Below are 26,561 nucleotides of genomic sequence, written 5' to 3' on the forward strand. Positions count from 1 at the left end.
TGGATTAGTTCCATTATTATTTTGTCCCTGAAGTCAGGAAGTACCTTGCCAATAAGGGACTACCTTTAAAGTTCTTTTAATATTGGGCAATGTCCCTGGCTACCCACAGCCTCACGAGTTCAACAGTGAAGCTTGGTCTTCTTGCCCCAAAACAACATCTCTAATTCAGCCTCCAGATCAGGAGATCATAAGAACATTTAAGTTTTATTATACACAGTACTCTATGGAAAGAATTGTCAATGCTATGGAAGAGAACCCTGATAGAGAGAACATCATGAAAATCTAGAAGGATTACATCATTGAAGATACCATTGTTGTTATAGAAAAAGCCATGAAAGCTATTAGGATGGAAACAAATCCCTGCTAGAGAAAACTATGTCCAGATGTTGTGCATGACTTCACAGGATTTGTGACCAAGCCAATCAAGGAAAACATGAAAGAGATTGTAAATATGGTAAAGAAAGTTGTGGGTAAGAGATTTCAAGATATAGATTTTGAAGAAATTCAAGAGCTAATAGAAACCACACCAGAGGAATTAACAGAAAATGACTTGAGGGAGATGAGTGCTTCTGGACCAGTGCCAGATGAGGAAGAAGATGTAGAAGAAGCAGTGGTAGAAAACAAATTAACATTAGACAATCTGGCAGATGGGTTCTGATTATTCAAGATAGTATTTGACTTCTTTTACGACCTGAACCCTTCTATGATACAGGCACTGAAACTAAATCAAATGGTGGAAGAATAATTGGTACCATATAGAAACATTTTCAGATAAATGAAACTGCAAAAAACAAAAATAGTCAGACAGAAATTACACTGCATATCCATAAAATTTCACCAAGTGTGCCTGCCTCTCCTGCATCCTCTTCCACCTCCTCCATTTCTTCTGCCTCTGCCACTCCTGAGGGAACAAGTCTAACCACTCATCTTCCTCCTCTCTTTAGTCTACTCAACATGAAGACAAGGATGAATGATGGTGATCAACTTCCACTTAATGAATAGTAAGTAATCATTATGATGTACCGTAAATAAACTTATCTGTTGTGTATGTGTGTTTCTTCATGTGAAAATCTAATAACTGTACAACAAAACTGTATGAGTCATTTTTTGTTACCATAATTATCATTGCCTAAGTATTCATTGTGTAGGACATCGTGTGAAGAATTGTACTGAAGTGGATAGTCTATCCTTTCATTGGCATAAGGTGAATGATATTTAATATAAAATTAGTATGTTAGTTTTCTTACTGTCTTACTTATAACTTTACTTTCAAAGAATTACATTATTGAACAGTATTTTGCTCTCTCTCATAATTGGAGAAACTGCATATCAGCCTATCAGCCTACATTACAGGTAATTTTTTTTAATGTAACAATGTTTCCAATACTGTCTTATGAACATGACTGTAATACTGTATGATCATGAACAAGACAAAGTTGGCTAGACTCAGCATTTTTATTCAGCACTGTATTGGACAATCTAGCTTTAGTTCATATGCAAGAAAAATAAATTAAAAACATCCAGATTGCAAGAGAAGAAGCAAAACTATCTCTATTTGAAGATGTCATTAGCTTATAAATAGAAACTACTGAAGAATACACCAAAAAGTCCACTAGTGCTCAAGTCCACAAGTTCAGCAAGTTTGCAGAATTCAAGGCCAATACATAAAAATCAATTGTATTTCTCTACACTAACAATGAGCAGCATGGGAATGAATTCAGATGCTATTTAAAATAACATCAAAAATAATAAAATATTTAATAGCCAGGATATGGAAGCCACCTAAGTGTCCAGCAACAGATGAATGGATAAAGAAGATGTAGCACATATATACAATGGAATATTACTCAGCCATAAAAAGAAACGAAATTGAGTTATTTGTAGTGAGGTGGATTGACCTAGAGTCTGTCATACAGAGTGAAGTAAATCAGAAAGAGAAAGACAAATACTGTATGCTAACACATATATATGGAATCTAAGAAAAAAAAAAGTCATGAAGAACCTAGGGGCAAGACAGGAATAAAGACACAGACCTGCTAGAGAATGGACTGGAGGTTATGGGGAGGGGGAAGGGTAAGCTGTGACAAAGTGAGAGTGGCAAGGACATATATACACTACCAAATGTAAAATAGATAGCTAATGAGAAGCAGCCGCATAGCACAGGGAGATCAGCTCAGTGCTTTGTGACCACCTAGAGGGGTGGGATAGGGAGGGTGGGAGGGAGGGAGACACAAGAGGGAAGAGATATGGGAACATATGTATATGTATAACTGATTCACTTTGTTATAAAGCAGAAACTAACACACCATTATAAAACAATTATACTCCAATAAAGATGTTAAAATAATAATAATAATAAAATATTTAGAAAGAAATTTAATCAGATTTGGACACTGAAAATCACAAAAAAATTTTGAGAGAAATTAAAAACCTAAATAAATGGGGAGACATTCCATACTCTTGGATTGGAAGACTCAGTATTGCTAAGATAGTAATATTCACCAAATAGATCTACAAATTCAACAAAATCCCTATTAAAATCCCATATGCATTTTATTTGCAGAAGTTAACAAGCTGATCATAAAACTGATGTGAAATGCAAGGGACCAGAATGCTCAAAACATGCTTAAAGAAGAACAAAGTTGGAGAACTCACACTTCTTGATTTCAAAACTTACTGCTAAGGTACAGTAATTAAGACCATGTGGTACTGGCATAAGGATAAAGATAGAGATCAATGGACTTGAATTAAGTGTCTGTAAATAAACCCAAATATCTATGGTCAAGTGATTCTTTTTCAGGGTGCCAAGAAAATGCAATGTGGAAAGAATGGTATTTTCAGCAAATATTCATATGCAAAATAATATAATTCTACCTCTACAACACATCATATATAAAAAATCTCAAATGAATCAAAGATCTAAATGTAAGAATGTAAGAGCTCAAATTAATATATATATATATATTTGCATGAAAATATAGGGGTAAATCTTGTGATCTTGGATTAGGAAATTTCTAAATATATAAAACCTAAAACAAAGTGACAAAAGACAAATTAGTATAAATTGAACTTCACCAAAGCAAGAAAACTTTTGTTTGAAAACTGAAACCCACAGAATGGGAGAAAACATTTGGAAATCATACAACTGAAAAGGAATTTATATCCAGAACATATTTTTTTAAATATTCTTACAGTTCAATAATGAATAAACTATTCAATTAAATGATGGATTTGGGTAGACATTTCTCAAAGAAGATATGCAAAAGGCCAAGAAGTACATGAAGATATGCTAGTCACCACTAGTCACTAAAAAATGCAAATCAAAACCACAAAGAGATATCATTTCATACCCACTAGGATGGCTATAATCAAAAAGTCAGACAATAACAAGTCTTGGTGGAGATGTGGATAAATTGGAACGCTTGTACACTGTGGATTAGAATATGAAATCGTGCAGTAACTTGGAAAACAGTTTCACAGTTCTTCAAAATGTTAAATATAAAATTGCAACATGACTTGCCATTTCCACTCCTAGGTATGTACCCAAGAGGAATGAAAATGTATATCTACACACAAACACACATTAATGTTCATAGCAGCATTAATCATGATAGATAAAATGTGGAAACTCCAGTTATTTGATGAGCTCCAAATGCATATCAACTTTTTAACAGATAAGCAACACATAGCATATCTACACAATTGAACATTATTTGGCCATAGAAAGGAATGAAATGCTGATTCATGGTACAGCATGGATGAACCTTGAAAACATTAAATTAGAGAAACCAAAGACATAAAGCCACATATTGTGATTCCATTCACATGAAGTGTCCAGAATAGAAAAATCTATAGATACAGATTGTACATTAGTGGTCAACACAAGGTGTAGGGAGAGAAGATTTGAGCCTGACTGCTGATGATGTGGAGTGTCTTTTGAGGTTATAAAAATGTTCTGTAACCATATAGTGGTAATGGTTGAAAAACTTTGTGAATATAATAAAAACCAGTGAATTGTACATCTAAAAGGATGAATATTACAGCTTTAAAAAAGTAAAATATATTTGAATTTTAAAAATGCTTGGAGCTTACAATGCTGAATAACTCATCTCCAAAATCTAAGTTTTCTGAAAGCATGTACACAAAATATGCAGATACCTTGCATCATGGGTAAAATGCTGATATTGAGCTAAATGTGGTGTTAGCTGGCATTTGGTCTTCACAGTAATGAATATTTTTTGCTATCTGTGTTCCAGGATGATTCTTAAGTAGTATTATCAGCACGTTTTCATCTAAATCCTCATAAAATTCTGTGAGGGTTTATGAAAACTATGATGTTATAAATGGACAAACCAAAGCTTTAGTGATTAAAACATTGGTCCAAACCTATTAACGTGTAGCCAGATTTGGATTGAGATATGTCTGACTCCAAAATCGATAGTATTCCACTGAAGTATAACCTTTTATTAATTAATAGATCAATTAATTGATTGATAAATTATATCATCTACTCAATAAGTATTTTTCTTAGTTTCTACCATGGGTTAATTATTTTTTCTCTGTTGAGGCTGACATGAATTTTATTATTTTTTTTTATACAGCAGGTTCTTATTAGTTATCCATTTTATACATATTAGTGTATATATGTCAATCCCAATCAGCCATGGGTTAATTTTAACAACAGTAAAATACCAGGAAAAAATCAATGCTTTCATGGAGATAGCATTTATGTGGGGACTGGTAAACAACCAGGAAGCAAATTAATTATGGCGAAAACTCTGAGAAAATAAATATATAGATAGATAGAAAAATTATAGATAGTTGATAGATAGATAGATAGATAGATAGATAGATAGATAAAGGGAACATGATAAAGAGAGATTGAGTAGTCAGAGGAGAAAGTGATCTGTATGCTAAGACCTGAATAATGAAATAAACCAGCTCTACAAAAGCATAGAGGAAGAGAATCTCACGCATTGAGAACAGCTACTACAGAAGACTTTAGGCAAGAATGTGCTTGGACAGGAAGAAAGAAAATATTCCTAGAATATAATGATACAGGTGGAATGGCAGGATTTAAAGCCTGAGAGCCAGGCAGGGACCAAATTATAGAAGGCTTTGTAGACCTGAATAATGGTTTGGGAGAGGAAAGAAATGACAGTCATGATGATATTGATGACAGTGATCTTGATGATGTTGATGATGATGATAACTCTACCAAAAAGAAACAAGATCAATGTATACACCTGATATGTGCCAGCATTTTGCTAATATTTGATATACATTGTTCTCACTTATCATTCTTAAAAAAAATGGTGAAATGAAAGTCATCTCCATTTTACACAAGAGAAACCAAGGCTCAGAAATGTTAGCTAACTGTCCCAAGAAAACACAGCTAAATGAATGCTAGAGAAAGGGTTCAATCTGTGATTCCTTTACCACAATTGCTAGCCCCAGCTGCTTTCCAAGAGAAAATTCTGTGGCAGAACACTATGTACCTTTATTATTCAGCAATGTTTTTTAGTTGAATGAATTAGACAGAAGTTTATTTTGCCCACCAAATGTTTCTTCCGTGTGTTCTACTCTCACTGTGGATGGTTATGATTCTTAAAGGTATAAAGTTCATTATTTATATCTCTGGGACTCCAAGAATCCCAGTGTCATGATTTCACAAAGAATCCTCACCTTTAGAGTTATCATTCTGGGTCGCCACCTTTGAGGATATTTTCAGTGTGTACCTTATGTTTTAAGGACAAAATATTCCAATCTCACTGCAAAAACCAACTTGCGTGACTCATAGGCTGTGTCAGGTTTAGGCTGTCAGTTATTAAGCAGGTTGTTCTAAATAAGCAGGCAAGATCTTGTTATTCTGACTTGCAGTTACAGAAAAGAGCTGGCAGCCTCATGAGTATAAAATGAAATGTCAAAGAGTCCGGGGATACGTCATTGTCCAAGAAAAGCCATCAGCAACTGACTAAGAAAACATCAGATTTACATTTACTCTACCAAGTATTAAACAGTATTGACAAGTGAAATGTTTTTTGTGTTCTTGCCTCTGGGAGAATTTTAAGAAAGACAAATGATTCCTTTTCTGTGGCTGTTTTTAAGAGGTTCACATATGGGTCAGAGTGGTGAGAAAAAGCTGCAGAGATGATGTGAAAGAAGATTCTACCCCTTCACAAAAACATGTCCCATCTGAGAGTGGTTGTGAAGGTGTGAGAATAAGAGAAATACTTATTTTTCCTGTCTTCACATAAAGCTTGAGCTCTGCTAATTTTTGCTGGGAAACTGAGGCTAAGTAGCAGGGAATTTGCCCAAGGCATAATTGCTAGATAGCAGCAGAACCAGGATTTTAACCTAGGAAGCCTGCCCCTCAAACGGGCAGAAATATTATCCATGTGAGAAAGAAACCATATATATCTCTTCAGGTGTTGGGCAGGGGGGGAGATTATCTTAGTCATACTAATTGGCCAGATTGACTGCACAATCAAATGCCTTCCCAAGACCCTACAGCATAATTGTGAACATCTCTATATGTTATATGTCATCTATCTATCTAACTACCTATCTATCTATCCTCTTCTACTCAGAGTGCTTTGAAATATTTTGACATTTATTCCATGGTACAAAAATTATTAGTAGACATATTTATCTGCATACCTCATCTCCAACTAGAATACTACCTCAGGAAATGCAGTGAATTCTATTTTATATCTTCCATCTCTAGTAAAAAGCCTGAAAAGTAGTAAATAAGTGAATGAGTAAATAAATTAGTAACTCAAGCTGGAAGTAGTCCAGCAAATAATACTTCAGATGCTTTTGGCAACCTTTGCAATAGAGTTACAGCTTGGACACTTGTTTCAATTTCTTGAGATAAAATTATTCAACCTTTCACTTGCCCCAGATGAAAAGGCCAATTTAGCATCATTCATCTTCCGGGTAAGTTCTGAAGTATATTTCGGGTGCTGTGATATATGGTAAAATTTTCAACATAGTAAGGTAGAGAAGTAACCGCCTCTTTCCCAGAGTTTCAAAATAGTGTATTATAGGGTTGAAAAGGATAGATGCATTGTATACAGTCTTGTTGTCCTCCAATGCGCTAGTCTCTATATTTGTTTATTTATTTTGGAGATACTGCAGTTTATCTCTGTGTGTGTCCACATATCAGCCAAGCAACCAGGCAAGGGTTTTCAGGAGGATCTTTGCTGAAGGCAGCCAATATGGTGGTGGATTAGCCTTTAACTGATTGTCTGATGGGCCAGAATGTGTGAGAGAGACACACTAAATAAGCAGTTCCAGTCTCTGTGTTGAAATAAAATCATTTTGTGCCTGGGCAAAGGATTAAGAAAACAGGGTCTGTGTTTCTTCTGTTAACAAGAGTTCTAGTTCCATTGTTATCCCTGGATGGCCTCCAGCTTCCCAGTGACATCTGGTCAATTAGGTTACTGCAGTCCTACTGAGTTCCTAATAGGTTATGGAATGGAAGGTTAGCAGAGAGGAGTGGTAATTATATTAGATAAACATATGAAGCCAAGGTCTGTACCTATCAATTATATATTCTGAAGTATACTCATAGCTCCTAAAATTCAGATCCAGTTAACATATATTAAGTATCAACTCTATTTCAAGCACCATTTTTGGCTGTCCAGATAGTTTATTTAATCTTTACCTGAAACACAAATACTATTGTTTCTAATTTACAGATGCAGAAGTTGGATTCAGAGAATTAAGTGGCAAAACAGTATAATTCAGTTTTCAGGACATTTATTCTATTGGTTTTTCTATTAGGCCAAAGGTGATTAGTACCAGTTAATAGCTATGATCTCTGTACTGATAATCATGCCATTTTAAAGTCTATTATAATCATATATCAAAGATGAATTTTTGTCCATGGGTCAATAGATGAGCAGCATATATCTGTATGTGAAAGAGAAGTAAGAATAAGGAGATTAATTATGATCCTGGTTATCATATCTCATAAATAGCCCTCAGATTCTTTCATAACTCTTTTTATGTATTTTCAGCACTTTGGTTCAAGCCACAGCTATCCCTTGTTGAGCCTACTTCACTAGCTTTCTAATGAGGCTTCCCATTTCTGCTTTTCTGACTACTCCAATTCACTTTCTCATCTGAAAATGGCATTCCAATCATTTCATTGTCAAATGAATCAATGAACGAATCAATGAATATTTAATATGCCCTCCCCCCAAATCCTTTCTTAACTTTCTAACCTTACCAGAAGCCATTCTCCTGTTCCCTTTCATTGGCATCTCAAAGATAAAGATGTCCAAAACAGGACTCTTAACAAATGTTCCAATCATTTAATGCTCCATAATAAACCATATCAAAAGTCAATGGCTTAAAACAATCACAACATTCATTTTGCTCACAAATATGCACTTGGACAGGGATTGCCAGGTTCAGCTTGTCTCTGCTCCACTGGGTATCAGCTGAGTGGGCACAAAGTCATCTGACGTTTACTCACTCACATGTGGAGTGGTTGATGGATGTAAACTGAAACATTAGCTTTAGCTGTCAGGCAAAACACCTATAGTGACTTCTCCATGAGGACTGAGCTTCCTCACAACATGGTAGCTGGGTTCTAAGGGTGAATGTCTCAAGAAAAAGAGTACTAAGGACAAGCTATACTCCCATTCATGTTCTAGCCTTTAAACTCAGATATTCTATCTGCTGAGACAAACATAAATCCATGCATAATTTCAAAGGAAGGAAAAACAGACTTCAGTTTTTGAAGGGAGAGAATGCTATCATTCTAGAAGAACATGTAGAACTAGAAGTATCACCATGACCCTTTCAGTGGACAGACCTAAGTTATGAAGTTATGTGTCAATGTATATATCCCTATCACTATTTCCCTATATATATATATATATATATATATATATATATATATATATATACATACACATAGATAAATGTTTGTGTGGACATGACATAAATGAGATTTATATATGAGTGTGTGTGTATATATATATATATATATATATATATATATATATATATATATATTTATGAGATATACCTGTATAATAGATGCCTATATAGATCTTTGAGATGCTTGCACATTCACACATACACATAGACACAAACACATAGATGTGTGAAGAGGGAGAGATTTACAAATACACTGATATCTATTATCTCTATTATTGAAATCCTTAAATTCATGAGTTGACACTAATCTTTCCAATCTGATGTTTCCTATCCAGCATCACAGGGTTCATTCTAATTTTTCTTTCCATATTTGTAACTCCATTCTCTTACAGTAAAGCTCTCCCTTTCCTTAATATACTAATTTATTTAATCAATTTTCCGCTAGGCAACTAATCTCTTATTGCCATTGCTACTGACTTGCCTGCATGGACTCTTGATTTAACCTGCTAGCTTCTTCCCCTCCCTCAAGGCTTCCCGTTTGCAGATAGACTCCTTACCTCATTAATCTGCATGCCGTTGGCACCCTCAAGCTCTGAAATCCCATACCACCTTCCTTGGCTACAGTTTTGTTCTCTCTCCTTGTGCTCTTACTCCTCAGTTGGAGTGTCTGTACAGGTAGATGCCCTTCTCACTCTGTTGGGCTCTGACCGTCCATACCAAGCTTTTAACTCCCCATCTTCTCACCCAACATGGACACTCCTTATCCTACTTATACTCCAATGTCCAACAATGGCACTTCTCCACATAGACACTCACATTACCCTGCTTGGGTTCTGAAACCCTAAACTGAGCCACACACAGATATGGCTGCCTTCCTCACTCAATTGGCTTGATTCCCCATGGCAGCCCATCTCATATAGATACCGTCTTCAGCTTGAGTTTGGACACCCCATATAAAGCGGTTCTTCCAGGTGGATGACTACCATGCTTGACCTTACCTAATGGTTTTAGGACTAAATTGTTTAGGAAGTTGAAGGGAAAAGTCTATCAGTTGAGTCCTTTGGAAAGCAGATGCTGAAATTAAGTTAGGAGTGTAAAGGATTTATTGTGGAGAAGCACCTGAGTGGCACCTAAATCGGACAGAAGCAGACTTGTTCCCAGACCATCTGGCAGGGAAAGTCAGATGGGGCCAACTGTGAAATTGTGAGGTATATATATAAAAGCCTCTGCCAGACCAGTGGAGAGCTGTGGAGCAAAGATTGCCCTTCAAATGAATACTCATTGGTCTTGACCCATCTATGACGAGCTTGCTCCATCATGAAAAGTGTGGCCTAAACTCAAACTTTATAGCACAACTTAAGGAGTTATAACTGGCAAGTTCCAGAAAACCATAATCAACATAGCCTATCAACAAGTTCTGTCTTGAAGAGTGTGAGAGGTACATTTCTGCATCTTCCACAGACAAGATATGGGGAGAGAAAGGGAAAGGATTTCTATTAACTTTAGATGTGTGTTAAATATCAATATTAATACATATAACTCAATCCTGAAGCCCATAAAAATTCAGAATTGAGATTATTGATTCTCATATATCATTATCTGTCAACATCACCCTGGGTGTTTGGCGAAAATATATGTGCACACCATAAATCTAGAACTGGAACCCCTCAGAATGGGTCCCAGGAACCTGCATTTTTAACATGTAAATCAAGTCATTGAAAACATTTTAAACTCTGCCTGCAGATCCCTCATGCACTCAATGAATTTTTTTTGTAAGTTCATTTTTATCACCATAGTCTGTTGACTGATCTGACACTTCAGTCCAGCCCATAACTATGGAAACTGTAACTATTGTTTTGCCGAGGGAAACATCTTGTCCTTTTGCTGTAAATCTATTTTGCTCAGGGGCAAGCTTTTATAGGTCAAGATCCTTGCTGTGTTATTGAGAAATGTAGGTTGGATTGTAAAGAACAATTTTTTCCTGCAAAGTCACAAATTTGGGCCCAGCATGATGGATATTCTCAGGTTATGTGTGCTATAGCATACATTGAACGATAAAATTATCTCAGTAAGATATTTTTATGAATCTGACCTGCCTTGCCAACATGAAGTATTAGGCATTAGGAATATGTAAAAGAGAAACTATGGGTAAAAAAAAAAAAAAGTTTCCGATTATTTGCTCAAGTGACACTTCAACCAGCCTATTTTAGCCTTCTTTTTGTCTTCTGGTTTTCTTTGACTTGCTAACCCCTTGTCTCTGAATCTTGACTCTGCATCTCTTCTTAAGTTTTCCTTCCTAATCTTTGACCTCAAGACTATATTTTTTAACATTAGGTGGCTACCTCCCCTGTCTATACATATAAATACACAAAATTGTTATATAGTGACTACACTGTCTCCCAGAGCCCCAGAAGGCATTATGATAACAGAAAACTTTTCTTTCCTTAGGTATGTTAACAGAGGTCTTCTCTCATAAGATCGTTTACCCCAAATTTGTATTGCTATGTAAATAAATATCCCAAATGCAATGACATAGTAATTACAATTGCTCATTTTTCTCATGTATTTGCAATTTAGGAAGGGCTTGGAAACAACAGTTCACCTCTGTTCCTTGCACCATCAGCTTGGACAGTTCAAGGCTAAGGACTACTCACAAGGCTGGAGGCTGCAATCATATAAAGACCCACTCACCCCCATGTCTAGTGGTTGATGCAGCAGTTAAAATGGAACTGTTGGCCAGAACATCTCTGTATGTGGTTTCCTCACAGCATGGCAGCTGTGTTCTATGAGTCGTTTTCCCAAAAGACAGGATATGGTAGCTAGCCATTTCTTAAGGCCTGGGCCTGGAAACCAGCCATTTCCATTGCCAATTATCTATTGATCCAGTCAGAGAGACCAGACTCAAAGGAAGGGGACATAAAACATACATCTCAATGAGAAAAATGTCAAAGAGTTTTGGGGTCATTTTTTTAATACTATCATATGAAACTCATCATCATTAAGACTTGCCGTTGTGAGATTCCCAACCCTGCTCATAAGATGAATCATCTTCAAGTTGTAGTGATGAGTAATAATAGGTAACACTTGAGAAATAGGAAACTTCGTAAAGCAAAGGAAAATACAGAGGAGGTGTACTTGACTGTGTCCTACAATCCTGTTATTCTAGAAATAATATCCAGCAGGGGAAGAACTTCTTATTAAGATTTCTCTGGCAATAGAGGGAAAAAAAAGTTCTTACTCATTAAAGTTTGTAAGACTTTTCAAAGCACTAGCATGAACAATGGCCTATAAGTTTCTAACAATATCCACCAAAGAAATTGGTACTGCCATTATTATTTATATTATACTAAGGGTAAATTTTGATTTTGTGATATTAGAGGATATGCTCAGTATTTTACAGCTAGAAAGTAGGGAGATTGAACTTTAAATCAATTTTCCCTCAAATCTCATGACAAGGCAAGATCAAGGTGTCAAGTCCAAGATGGAAAACACAGAGAAATATGCAGCAGATGAAGGAGAAGACAGAGAAATATGCAGCAGATGAAGGAGCAAGGTAAAAACCAATGAGACCAAACAAATGAATAGGAAATACACAGTCTACCTGAAAAAGAATTCAGAGTAATGACACTAAAGATAATCCAAAATCTCAGAAAATGAATGGAGAAAATACAAGAAACGTTTCACAAGGACTTAGAAGAACTAAAGAGGAAACAAACAATGATGAACAACACAATAAATGAAATTAAAAATTATCTAGAAGGAATCAATAGCAGAATAATTGAGGCAGAATAATGGATAAGTGACCTGGAAGATAAAATAGTGGAAATAAATGCCACAGAGCAGAATAAACAGAAAAGAATGAAAAGGATAGTCTCAGAGACCTCTGGGACAACATTAAATGCAACAACATTCACATTATAAGGGCCCCAGAAGGAGAAGAGAAAAAGAAAGAGTCTGAGAAAATATTTGAAGAGATTATACTCAAAAACTTCACTAACATAGGAAAGGAAAGAATCAGTCAAGTCCAGGAAGTACAGAGAGTCCTGTACAGGATAAATCCAAGGAGAAACATGCCAAGATGCATATTAATCAAACTATCAAAAATTAAATACAGATAAAATATTAAAAGCAGCAACAGAAAAGCAACAAATAATATACAAGGGAATCCCCATAAGGTTAACAGCTGATATTTCAGCAGAAACTCTTCAAGCCAGAAAGGAGTGTGAGGACTATTTAAAGTGATGAAAGGGAAAAGCCTACAACCAAGATTACTCTACCCAGCAAGGATCTTGTTTAGATTCAACGAAGGAATTAAAAGCTTTACAGAAAAACAAAAGTTTAGAGAATTGCACACCACAAAACCAGCTTTACAACAAATACTAAAGGAACTTCTCTAGGGAGGAAACACAAGAGAAAGAAAAGACCTATAATAACAAACCCAAAACAATTAAGAAAATGGTAATAGGGACATACATATAGATAATTACCTTAAATGTAAATGGACTGAATGCTCCAACCAAAAGACATAGACTGGCTGAATGAATACAAAAACAAGACCCATATATATGCTGTCTACAAGAGACCCACTTCAGACCTAGGGACAAAGACAGACAGAAAGTGAGGGGATGGAAAAAATATTCCATGCAAATGGAAATCAAAAGAAAGCTGGAGAAGCAGTTCTCATATCAGACAAAATAAACTTTAAAATAAAGAATATTACAAGAGACAAAAAAGACACTACATAATGATCAAGGGATCAATCCAAGAAGAAGATATAACAATTGTAAATATTTATGCATCCAACATGGGAGCACCACAATACAGAAGGCAAATGTTAACAGCCATAAAAGAGGAAATTGACAATAACACAATAATAGTAGGGGACTTCAACACCCCACTTTCACCAACGGACAGATCATCCAAAATGAAAATAAATAAGGAAACACAGCTTTAAATGACATTTTAGGGCAGATGGACTTAATTGATATTTATAGGACATTCCATTCAAAAACAACAGAATATGCTTTCTTCTCAAGTGTTCATGAAGCATTCTCCAGGAGAGATCATATCTTGGGTCACAAATGAAGTTTTGGTAAATTTAAGAAAATTGGAATCATGTCAAGTATCTTTTTGGACCACAGTACTATGAGACTAGATATCAATTACAGGAAAAAAAAATGTAAAAGATACAAACACATGGAGGATAAACAATATGCTACTAAATAACCAAGAGATCATAGAAGAAATAAAGAGGAAATCAAAAAATACCTAGAAATAAATGCCAATGAAAACACGATGACCCAAAACCTATGGGATGCAGCAAAAGCAGTTCTCAGAGGGAAGTTTATAGTAATAAAATCCTACCTCAAGAAACAAGAAAAATCTCAAATAAATAACCTAACCTTAAAACTAAAGCAATTAGAGAAAGAAGAAGAAGAATAACAACAACAACAAAAAAAACAAAATTAGCAGAAGGAAAGAAATCATAAAGATCATATCAGAAATAAATGAAAAAGTAATGAAGGAAACGATAGCAAAGATCAATAAGACTAAATGCTGTTTCTTTGAACAGATAAACAAAATTGATAAATCATTAGCCAGACTCATCAAGAAAAAACGGGAGAAGACACAGCTCAACAGAATTAGAAATGAAAATGGAGAAGTAACAACTGACACTGCAGAAATATAAAGGATCATGAGAGATTACTACAAGCAATGATATGCCAATAAAATGGACAACCTGGAAGAAATGGACAAATTCTTAGAAAGGTGTATAACCTTCCAAGACTGAACTAGGAAGAAATAGAAAATATGAACAGACCAATCACAAGTAATGAAATTGAAACTGTGATTAAAAATCGTCCAACAAACAAAAGCTCAGGACCAGATGGCTTCACAGGTGAATTCTATCAAACATTTAGAGAAGAGCTAACACCTATCCTTCTCAAACTCTTCCAAAATATAGCAGAGGGAGGGATTAGGTATCACCCTGATACCTAAATCAGACAAAGATGTCACAAAAAAAGAAAACTACAAGGCCAATATCACTGATAAACATAGATGAAAAATTCCTCAACAAAATACTAGCAAACAGAATCCAGCAGCACATTAAAATTATCATACACCATGAACAAGTGAGCTTTATCCCAGGAATGCAAGGATTCTTCAATATACACAAATCAATCAATGTCGCCCACTTCCTAACCAACCCTATCTCACAGTTTTGTTAGTAAACAAGCTGCCTTCTGGAACTATAATTCTACCCTGAGTTTCTGACAACTGGAGGAGATGACTTAATTCTGCATAAGTCTTGCCAATTCTCTCACCTAAGACCATGCTTTTATATCCTCCAGCCACAGACTGGAGCCCTGTTACAAACGAAAGCTTGGTCACTACTGTACAATCAAATCAGTAACCAGCCAAAGCAAAACAGCTTGCCTTCCACCTCCCAGTCCCCACAATCCACCTTTTGGATAATCTCCTCCAAATTTCAGCCTCCATTCATGTCTGTTTCCCTAGGCCTGGTATTTATTTTTCCAGTTCCCTTTTGGCCAGTGTTATTCAGGGCCAAACTTGCCAGGCATTCAAGGTCATATACATTATGATTCATTTTTAATATTTCCCACTCAATTTCTCCTTTTTCTGCACTTCTCAACTCTTTTGCTGTGCATTTCTTGGAACTTTTCAAAGGATAGTTAGAACCTCCTTAGGATATTTATCATTTAAATTAAAGAGGAGAAAGGGAGATTAGTAAGATCAAAACAAAGATAAGAAAATACTAATTTTAAAAGAGAATAGAGTATAAATGGAAGAAGTACAAGGGTGGAAAGCAAGAATACTCAAATTTGGACAAGTTATTTTACTGCCCAGGGCCAGGGCTGGAAATGGTGAAAGGCATAACCAGATGATTTACAGGAACTCCTCTGACGTGTAATATTCACTGAGTCTCTGAGCTGAGATGTAAAGGAGTATGGGTGCAAGATCTTGTATGTCCCCAGATTAGAAGAGTTTTAGTAGCCAGACTTGGATGTGAAAGGAAGTAGAGGCTGTAACATTTATTTCATTTATCTTCAGATTAATCAAACTGCTATTATCAAACTAATTGTTAAGCAAATAATTTAGATACTTTGAGAATGAATGGTGTTATTTAACAATGAAATTGCTTTCTTAAGTTCTATTTAATGGCATCTTAAAGACAAAAGTTATCATTAAATAATTCTTTTTATTCTCTGGAAAGGTAATGGGTTATATTATACTAACTTTCTGAATGTCATGGTCATAATAAAATGTATTAAAGAGATTGTTTAGTAAAAATTATTTCTCAATAAAAATAATGGATAAAAGGTAAACTTATAATGATGCTTACAAATAATCAAAATTCTAAAAGATGAAAGAAGGAAAGACATGCTCCTTATTTTTATTTACTCTTCCCGTTCATCTCTTACTTTTATTTCTCCTCTTCCTCCTACTTCTTTTCTCTCATAAATCAACTTTATCTTACTAGTGCTAAAATAGACCAAACATTGGAAAATGAAAGAAATTTTCTGTGTTAATTCTGTCTCATATTTTGGTGCTAACAATCTTACATTTGGTGCGAAATCAGTAAAAGATTAGTAAAACAAAATGCATTATCATCATCATCATCTTTATCATCATTATCCCTGATGCTGACAAGGGTGATGTAAAATAAACGGAGTAAGAAAATTGGTACAACTTTTATGAAAAGCCTTTTGATGATACATGTTAATAGAATAATAGAAGCTTAGTCCATTTAGACCCAGCAACTATATTTCTGAACCTCTATCTGAAAGAAATAATCCTAAATATAAAAATATCATTACGTTAAAAAAATTAACATAGTTATTTATAATATCAATCAACTTGAAACAATTAAATGACCAACAAAATTGGAATGCTTAAACAAATTATAGTATATATACTCAATGGAATTTTATACAAGATTTAAACTGAATGCCCATGAAGAGGATGTCATAAATTATAAGCATTTCCCTTATTAAGGGAAACAGCTGGATAACAACTGTATATAAAGTTTAATTATAATCATGTTTAAATTGTTCATAAAAATGACTCTAAATAAATATATTTCCATTGCAGAATTTAGACTCTGGGAGAGTTCTTCCCCTTCCCATATATTTCTGTTTTACAAATTATATTTCATGACTCTGAATTGATTTTTATAATGAAATAAAAATAAGCATAGTTTTGGAGGAAGTCATTTTGGAAATTTTGGAAGCCAATGACTTTTAGTTAACCCATATTTATATATCATGCTATGAACAAACAACGAATGTGCCAGGCACTCTGCTAAATATGTAGGGAAAGCAGAAATGTTGGAAACAGCCTCCCTGTCCTCAACGACTCAATGTCAAGAGTGGGACTCACGTGTGGACCTGATTAAATATAAAGTGATTTCATTTCTGAAGGGGTCCACAAGATAAATGTAAACTAAGTTCTTTGAGGTCACAAGGAAAGAAAATGGTAGTTCTAAGAAGCTGACTGAGGAATGGAGATAGTTGTGAAATTTGAGATAGCATTTGTATGAGGGGTACCGGTTCCACTGTGTGACCTGGGAAAGTCAGTTCTGGAGGGAAGTATTTCACAGGTGAAGTCCCAGGAAAGATGTTGGGGCTACATTCAGGGAAAACAGGATGGATTCATTTATGGGAAGCATTCTCAGGAAGTACTAGTCTCGATGACAGTTGGAGAAGGTGTGCCACAGTAGGAAAAGTTTGGGTATGGGTTAAGAACACAAATAGGCTACCTTAAAGGGAAGTAGAACGTTTAACTGGAGGAGGAAAGGGGATGAGAGATAGCTTCCTTTGTAATACACATTATGGATGCTTTTCTCTAAGGTACCTGCATACTTTGACTACTTAGAGTCTTCTCCCACTGGGAAAGGCTGAGAAGAAAGGCATGTGGATGGAGAGAAAAGAGTTATTATAGATGGGACTCATTTCTGGTCAATCAGATGTATGCAAATATATTGTGTGGAATTTGCATTAAAGCTGTGTTAACAGGAAGATGATTTACCTGAGAAGAGGTTCCATTTTTCTTTCCCCCTACCTCTTGCTACATGGAATGGAAACATGGTAGCAGGTGTTCTAACATGAATTTTGTGAAGCAACTTTGAGTGTGGAAACCAGAGAATAAAGAAAAGAAAAGGATGGGCTTCCCTGGTGGTGCAGTGGTTGGGAGTCCGCCTGCCAATGCAGGGGACACGGGTTTGTGCCTCGGTCCGGGAAGATCCCACATGCCACGGAGCGACTGGGCCTGTGGGCCATGGCCGCTGTGCCTGCACATCTGGAGCCTGTGCTCTGCAACGGAAGAGGCCACAGCAGTGAAAGGCCCACGTACCACAAAAAAAAAAAAAAAAAAAGTAAAGAAAAGGATGAAAGCTACCATACCAGCCTTAAGCTTCTCATCTCTCAGATTTCTTTTATGGAAGAGAAAGGGTGGCTTCCAGAAGCTACTGCTATTTCAGTGTCCCATTCTGTTATATGGAGATAAAGTAAATCCTAAGTAACAAAAGCTAATATGTATTTACTGAGTTAAAGTTTGTTTTAGGCAGAGCAATAAGATATACATACTTATATAAAATACATAGTTATAGAGTGTATAACTATATATTATATATTTTTATATTTTTTACTTTAATCTTCATAATATTAATCCTTACAATAACACAGTGATGTATAATGAATTCTGCCGTTATATAGAGTAAAACTATAGAGAAAAAGAAAGGCTGAACAATGTGCTCAAGATCAAATTGTATATGAGTAGTATGAATAAAAAGCAAGTCTCTGTCTCAGTGTTAACAAAACTATGGTCTTTACACAACATATGTGCGATTTCTAATTTGCACACATGCTATGCATTCTGTATTTTCTATTTCAGATCTTTTTGATGATTATTGATAAGATTCAAGCCAACTGTCTTTTTCCTTTGTAATTGGCTTTTTAGTTTATTTTAAGTAAATAATAATCATGATCATATTCATAATAATAAAAGCATAAGCAATGTCACCTTCTAATGATGCATTTTTACTCAAGTTTGGCAGAAACAGGTCATATGGCTACTTCTAATTTCAAAAGGGGCAGGAAAGAACAAGTCTTTCAGGTGTCTGGGAAGAGAGGAAAGACTGAAGAATTTACATACAGTCCTGAGGACTAATCAAGACTTTTGATATACTAGCAAATCAGTTTCATAAACAGTTGTACCAACTTATGCTCCAAAAAACAATTTTAGTGAATGCCTCTTCTTTACTCTTGTCCAGTAATTCTGTGATTTCCAACTCAATAGGCAAATCATGATGTTTCACTGTTATTTTTGATTAATTTTCATGTCTTTGATGATTATTAAGTTGGAATATTATCTTTGAAAGGCATTTGTGTTTTGCTTTCAGAAGTGTAATTTTTCATGTTCTTTAGGTATTTTTTACCTTCTTCTTTCTATAACATGGCTGTTGAGAATGCAGACCCTGTTGAGAAGTCAGACCACCTAAGTTTGAATCCTTACGTGGACACTGTACAATATTAGGTAAGTTTCTTAAATACACTAAACCTCCTATATAAATATGTAATATGAATATATTATACATAAACATATTGTAGTATTTATTTTATGTATTATATATAGTATTATATTGTATATGATATATAAATATGTAATATATCATACAGTATTACATATACCTAATCTGTTTATATTATACATAATATTTAATTACTTATGTTTATATTTTATATTTATATATATAAATTTTTTCTCCTTAATTCAATTTTATATGTATATAAAATTGAGATTTCACATCCTATGTATCCTATGTATCCTATGTCTATGTATTCAACTGCTCTCACATAATGGTAATTTTTTGTCATTTTATTCACATAAGTACTGTACAGCCATTCTAAAGTTTGATTCTAAGTATATTAATATGTTTATGATGTTTTGATAAGGTATTTTTCTATTTTGTTTTCTATTTTTATTGTCAGCATATAAGAAAGCAAATATTTATATGCCATCATCTAAACATCTGAGTGAACAATTGTTATTCTTAATTTTTTGAAAGTTAATTATCTTTGTTTTCCTAGGCAAGCATCATAGCATCTATAAGATAGTAAATTATAATTTTGCCTCTACATTTGTACTACTTTACTCTACTTTTCTTTTTCCTAAAATAATTTCCAGGATAATATAACTACTTGCAATGTCATTTTAAATCTTCTATAGCTTTGTTTCACCAAATCCTTGCATTTTGAAATCTTTTCTCTGACACCTGTCCTTTATGTCTGTGTCCATCTTAAATAGTCATTGTTTTAACTTATAAATAAATGCACTCTTTGATTTCCTTAAAAGCACAAAGTTTATTTTTTCCAATGTTATATCTGTTTTCTATACTAAGATTGAAATAAATTTATTCGAATCTATTTGAAGATAGTTGCAGGAGGAAGAACCTCTCCCTCTACTGGTCTCTCTGCCTTTACCTCCTGCAGACAAAAGGCAGAACAGGTATTTCTGGTTCTTCTGTTCTGACCACCCTTCCCCCACTTTCCAGGTCTCCGTTAAAAGAGTCAGGAATAATATCAGAGTTTGGTTTGCCCAGAGATCAAGAGAGTAGTTCAGCCCTCCACATGCTATAGGGAAAACAAAACAAAACAAAAAAGCATTCTTTTTCTCACTTCCACATCATAACTATGAGGAAAGATGTGGTCCTTGAAGTCTATATCCTCCTGACAAGACTACCACACATTGAAGCCTCACCTCCACTTTCTAACTTGGAGTCACCTTGGCTTATCTCCTGTTCCTCTTTTCCAGATCAAGTCAGTCTCCAAAAACAGCCCAAGATGCCCTGATATTCCCTTAACCCAAGTGTCAGATGGCTTATTGGTGAGTGGAGCAAATAACTTTGCCAACACTTCACTTTCCTCTCCTCTGATTTATTTCCATTCCCATCACTCATCACCTACTGGCAAGTCATATATATGATTTATGTTGTTGGTCTCTCTCCAGTAGACCAGGCGCCCCACCAGGAGAGAGATATTTGTCTATTTGGGTCATCACTGTATCCTCATGATCTAGAAAATTACCAGCTGCATAGTAGAAATGTAATAAATATTTGCCAGTTGTTGAATAAATCAATTAATGAATCCATCTCTCATTCTCTCCTTTAACTTTTCATATTGTTTTTAGTGTGGTGTAGTTTGTACCTTATTTTCCATTTACACTTTAATGAAGTCATGTTTATTTTGAACAATTATGAAAATATACTGTGAGTATTTTTCTTTGGGTTCCCTTCATGTTTATCTGGATGGCCTATGAATCTTGTTTTAGATCTAAGGGAATTTGCAGGGTGAATCTTTTCTTAACTTAGACCTTCCATGATCTGGCAGGACATGAGAGGGAGACCACACAATGGTCAGGTTCAGCAGGGAATTAGACTTCTCTCAGTAGATTCTATTTCAATTTATCATCATTGTTGCTGTCAAGACAATGTCAACAAATGAGGTCATGAGTCTACTTGTGGATTTCTGTTCATCTTAGTCTTTTTACAGGAACATATATTCTGTCTTCTGCATCGTTCTTATGCTTACTACAGCTCATAGAAGTGTTCAACCCTATTGGGAGTTTCTCATCCAATTCAGTGTCCTTCCAATACATGAAAAGCTGTGTTGAAAGGAGCTTTAAACTTTCTACTTAGTGTCTCCATGAATGAATTTCCAGACTGAAAATAAGAGGGGCGCAGTTTCATGATTTCAGTCATTCAGGAGGGTCTTGCTTACCTGGTCTGTTAATTTAGTTTCAGCAAAGAGTTTTCAAATTATATATTTATTCTTCCTTCTTTCTCAGGCTTTTAACCTGAGGCTCTACTTTCTACTGTCCCAGGTCTTAGGTAGCACAATGGAATGGGAGAATCCAAACCCCAGCACACTCAGGAACACTGAAGAATGTCATTTCTCAGTCTCTGCAACGATCTTGCTTTTTGTGAGTAACTTTGGCTCTTTTAGCTGATCATAAAAATAATAAATTAAAATGAAGAGATTCCAAAAATCATTCTCTTTTATTTAACTTTGTCCATAACCAGACACATATACAGTAAGTCTGCTACATACAAATGAGTTCTGTTCCGAGAGCATGTCGTAAGTCCAATTTATTCATAAGTCTAACAAAGTTAGCCTAGGTACCCAACTAATACAGTCAGCTATATAGTACTGTACTGTAATAAGTTTATAATACTTTCCACACAAATAATACATAAAAAACAAACAAAAAATAAACACTTTTAATCTTACAGTACAGTACCTTGAAAAGTACAGTAGTACCAGGTACACCACTGCTGCTTTTACACTTGCTTCTGGACATCCTGGGCCTGAAATAAAGAGACTGTACTACTGTACTCTATACAGTACTGTACAGTAAAGTACACAAAAGTACAACCACTTGTAGAGGATACACGTAAGTGACAATGTACCCCAGACATGTGAACTAACTTACGTGATTGGACATGTGAACACACGCTCGCATCCTTGCAAGTTCACAATTTGAAGGTTCATATGTAGGAGAGTTACTGTATTGTAAATGTACAATGAATTAGCTTGTTATATGAAGAATTTACTCCAATGGAGAATGCCAACTGTAAGAATACATTTTTACATTTTATTTTCTTTTACTTTGCCTAAACACACAAGGACTTGTTCTGTGTGAGTGTGTGTGTGTGTGTGTGTGTGTGTGTGTGTGTGTGTGTGTGTGCCTGGGTGTTTGTTTATATGTATTATCTTCTCATCTGATATGACAGATTCTAGTCCATGACTTTTTTGAAAGTGCTAAAAGAAATCATGTACCAGGTCTCTGCAGATAATCATATTCATTCAAGTTACCTTGGTGATTTGACTTTTTAAAGTGTATTGCTGAAACAATATAAATTCACTGATTTGCATGACAAATAAATTACCAGTTTGAAGTGTTGAATGCCGAAAGAAATTTAATCATGGTGTTTCAGATAAATTATAGTTACAGTGTGATTTCTGTTTATAAAGTAACTTATAATTTCTGTTCAGTTCAACAAATTTGCTGAGTATTTACCCTGCGCCCAACACTTCATTTTCTGTGGGAGACAATGAGGAAGAAGAGACAGTCCTTTGTCCTAAGAAACACACAATCTGTTGTATTCAGAGGGGTAAATGACTTTTTTGGCTTCTTCTTCACTAAGGTGTATGTGTCAAGGGTCACAGGAAAGATTCTGCAACAAACATCTTCAGATCATGAGATTTCATCAGGTCCTGAGATTTCTTCAAGTCTATGGTTTCCTCTGTTGGCTTGAAATTTTTTGTACCTATTGTATTTCCCTGATTTTTGTCTGTCTACCTCATACATCAGTTTTTCTCATTTCCTAATCAAGGTATAGTCTATATTTCTGAGCACTGAGGTTTGCAGTAGAGATGAATGGTAAGTAACACAGACAGAAGTTCAATCTTCCTGGAATTAGAGTCTCATCATGGAATGACATGGCCAGAGTATATGATTTCTTTACCTAGAGTGATGGTGGTGATGACAGTTCATTTTTCTGCACTTGTATGCCAAAGCTCATCTTAGGAAAAAGAGATATTATGCTATTTAAATAATCCATAACTAGTTAAATTCTAAACTACAGCCTTGGGCACTGATAGTATAAATGCAGAAAATCCAAAAGTAGTATCAGCATAATTTCATGACTGATAGGGTGTGGAGTATGAAGGAGATGGAGAGATATACACTATCTGGAGGAGTTTTGCCTTAATTTCCTTGGTAAATGTGGATCCTATTACCTAAAGTAGGGAATAAAGGAAACAAAGTGGGGATGGGGCATGATTTAGGGAGAGTATAAGCCATTTTAATTATGTTAAATTTGAGTTATTAGATGGTCATTTAAATAGTTCTATTAAAGAGAGAGTTATATTTAGAAAAGTTTAAATCTCAAAGAGAAAATCAAAGTCATAGATGAATTAGTAGACTTCATCTGCATTTAGCTACCAATTCTGCCAAACAGTGGTTTAAGAAAAGTATGTGAAGTGTAAACCATTATCATTAGTCCTGTTATTTCAGATGAGGACTAAAATGGAATGAAGTTTGTGTTGCTTACAAAATTTGTGAGTTGAAACCTAATCTACGTGATGGCTTTTGACGATGTACCTTCAGGAGGTGATTAGCTCATGAAGATAGATCCTCATGAATGGGATTAGTGTCCTTATAAAAGAGATCCCAATATTTACAAATGAATCAACAGACAAAGGATTAATCTCCAAAATATATAGACAGCTCATGCAGTTCAATATTAAAAGAACAAACAACCCAATCCAAAAATGGGCAGAAGACCTAAATAGACATTTCTCCAAAGAAGACATACAGATGGCCAATAAGCACATGAAAAGCTGCTCAACATCACTAATTATTAGAGAAATGCAATTCAAAACTACAACGAGGTATCACCTCACACCAGTTAGAATGGGCATCATCAGAAAATCTACAAACAACAAATGCTGGAGAGGGTGTGGAGAAAAGGGAACACTCTTGCACTGTTGGTGGGAATGTAAATTGATACAGCCACTATGGAGAACAGTATGGATGTTCCTTAAACAACTAAAATAGAATTACCATATGACCCAGCAATCCCACTTATGGGTATATACCCAGAGAAAACCATAATTCAAAAAGACACATGCACCCTAATGTTCATTCAGCACTATTTACAATAGCTAGGTCATGGAAGCTACCTAAATGCCCATCGACAGATGAACGGATAAAGAAGATGTTGTACAATGGAATATTACTCAGCCTTAACAAGGAACAAAATTGGGTCATTTGTAGAGATGTGGATGGATCTAGAGACTGTCATACAGAGTGAAGTAAGTCAGAAAGAGAAAAACAAATATCGTATGTTAACACAAAAATGTGGAACCTAGAAAAATGGTACAGATGAACCGCTTTGCAGTGCAGAAATAGAGACACAGATGTAGAGAACAAACGTATGGACATCAAGGGGGGAAAATGGTGGGGGGTGTTGGTGGGGTGGGATGAATTGGGAGATTGAGATTGACATATATACACTAATATGTATAAAATAGATAACTAATAAGAACCTGCTGTATAAAAAATAAATAAAATAAAATTCAAAAAAAAAAAAAAAAAAGAGACCCAGAGAGCTTCCTCAGCCTTTTCTGCCATGTGAGACTACAGCAAGGAAATAGCCATCAAAGAACCATGAAGTAAGTCCTCACCAGACACCAAATTTGCCAATGTCTCAATCTTGGACTTCCTAGAATCTAGAACTGTGAGAAATACATCTTTATTGCTTAAGCCACTTAGTTTATGATATTTTTATTAGAGCATCCTGAATGGACAAAGACAAAAACACTAATGTCCAAAATAATTGACTTGACTGCAGTCATGTAGCAAATTAGCACTACAGCTCAGATCCGTTATTATTTTTTTTTACTATATTATTGCTAATTTTGAAAGAGCACCTGAAAGAGGATGATGATGATGATGATAGACAGATAGATAGATAGATAGCTCCATCATATTCCTTGAAAAATTACTATGTGACAGACTATAATAAATTTTTATATGTATTATCTTATATTCACAACACTGCTAGAAGTAAGTCAATTTTTTATATACATTTTACAGAAGAGAACACTGAAATCCAGAGAAGCTAAGAAATGGATCAGTCAGAATGCTAACCCTGACTTATCTAACAATAAAGGCATTCTTCCTCTGACACCTACACCATATTCTTCTGCCTTTCATCTGTCCATCTACTCATCCATTCATCTACACAACATATAGACTAACCAACCAAAAAATATTGTTAAATGCATTTTCTCTATGGGTTATTGTCCTTAAATAACCCATGGCATAACATAGAAAACTGAAAAATTAGAAATTATTTTATAGTTTGCTATTAAGCTGTTTCCAGGAAATTACTAGAATATTCAGGATGGAATGCAGACCAATATTACTACTACTGTTATTAGCAATGAAATGTTTCTTTTGTAATTAATAATCACATAAAAAAAAGAAAAAACATAATAATCACATAAATATTTCAGTTCAACAAAAAGTCAATAAGGAACTTATCACTTACATTATCAATGATTCTCTTCAATTAACAAATTTGTACCAGGACATGATAAAACATGCATGTCCTCTTGGAAGGAAGTTTTAAAGAAAGATGTAATATTTAGGTGATTGGTTTCTGATTTATTATTATGTAAAAATGTAATAGACTTGCTCCCTCTTGTGATGATTACTGTGACTATCCTACTCATTGGAATAGTCCATTTTAGCCCTGGGTTCTTGGATGCAGAAATTCTCTGTTTCACTGGGGGCCTTCTACTTCAGGGCTATGATAGTCAATATTTCGCTAAGCATTCATTTGTTCTATCCCCCCTTATTTTTTTGATATTTTCTTCTTAGAAGCATTTTCAAATATTGACATCAGTTCTAAATGGTGAGGCACAATTAGACATTTAGTGCTGCTAAAGACTCTAGGACAGTAAGGTCAAGGACCAAAGTACTATATTCCTCTTGATATCTCCTAGTACCATATGTAGAAACTTGTACTACAAAGGAAACCCCATCTCTGAGCTGTCACTCCTGAAGGAATAGCA

The sequence above is a fragment of the Delphinus delphis genome, chromosome 5 (genome assembly GCF_949987515.2).
Source record: "Delphinus delphis chromosome 5, mDelDel1.2, whole genome shotgun sequence".
Lineage (NCBI taxonomy): Eukaryota > Metazoa > Chordata > Mammalia > Artiodactyla > Delphinidae > Delphinus > Delphinus delphis.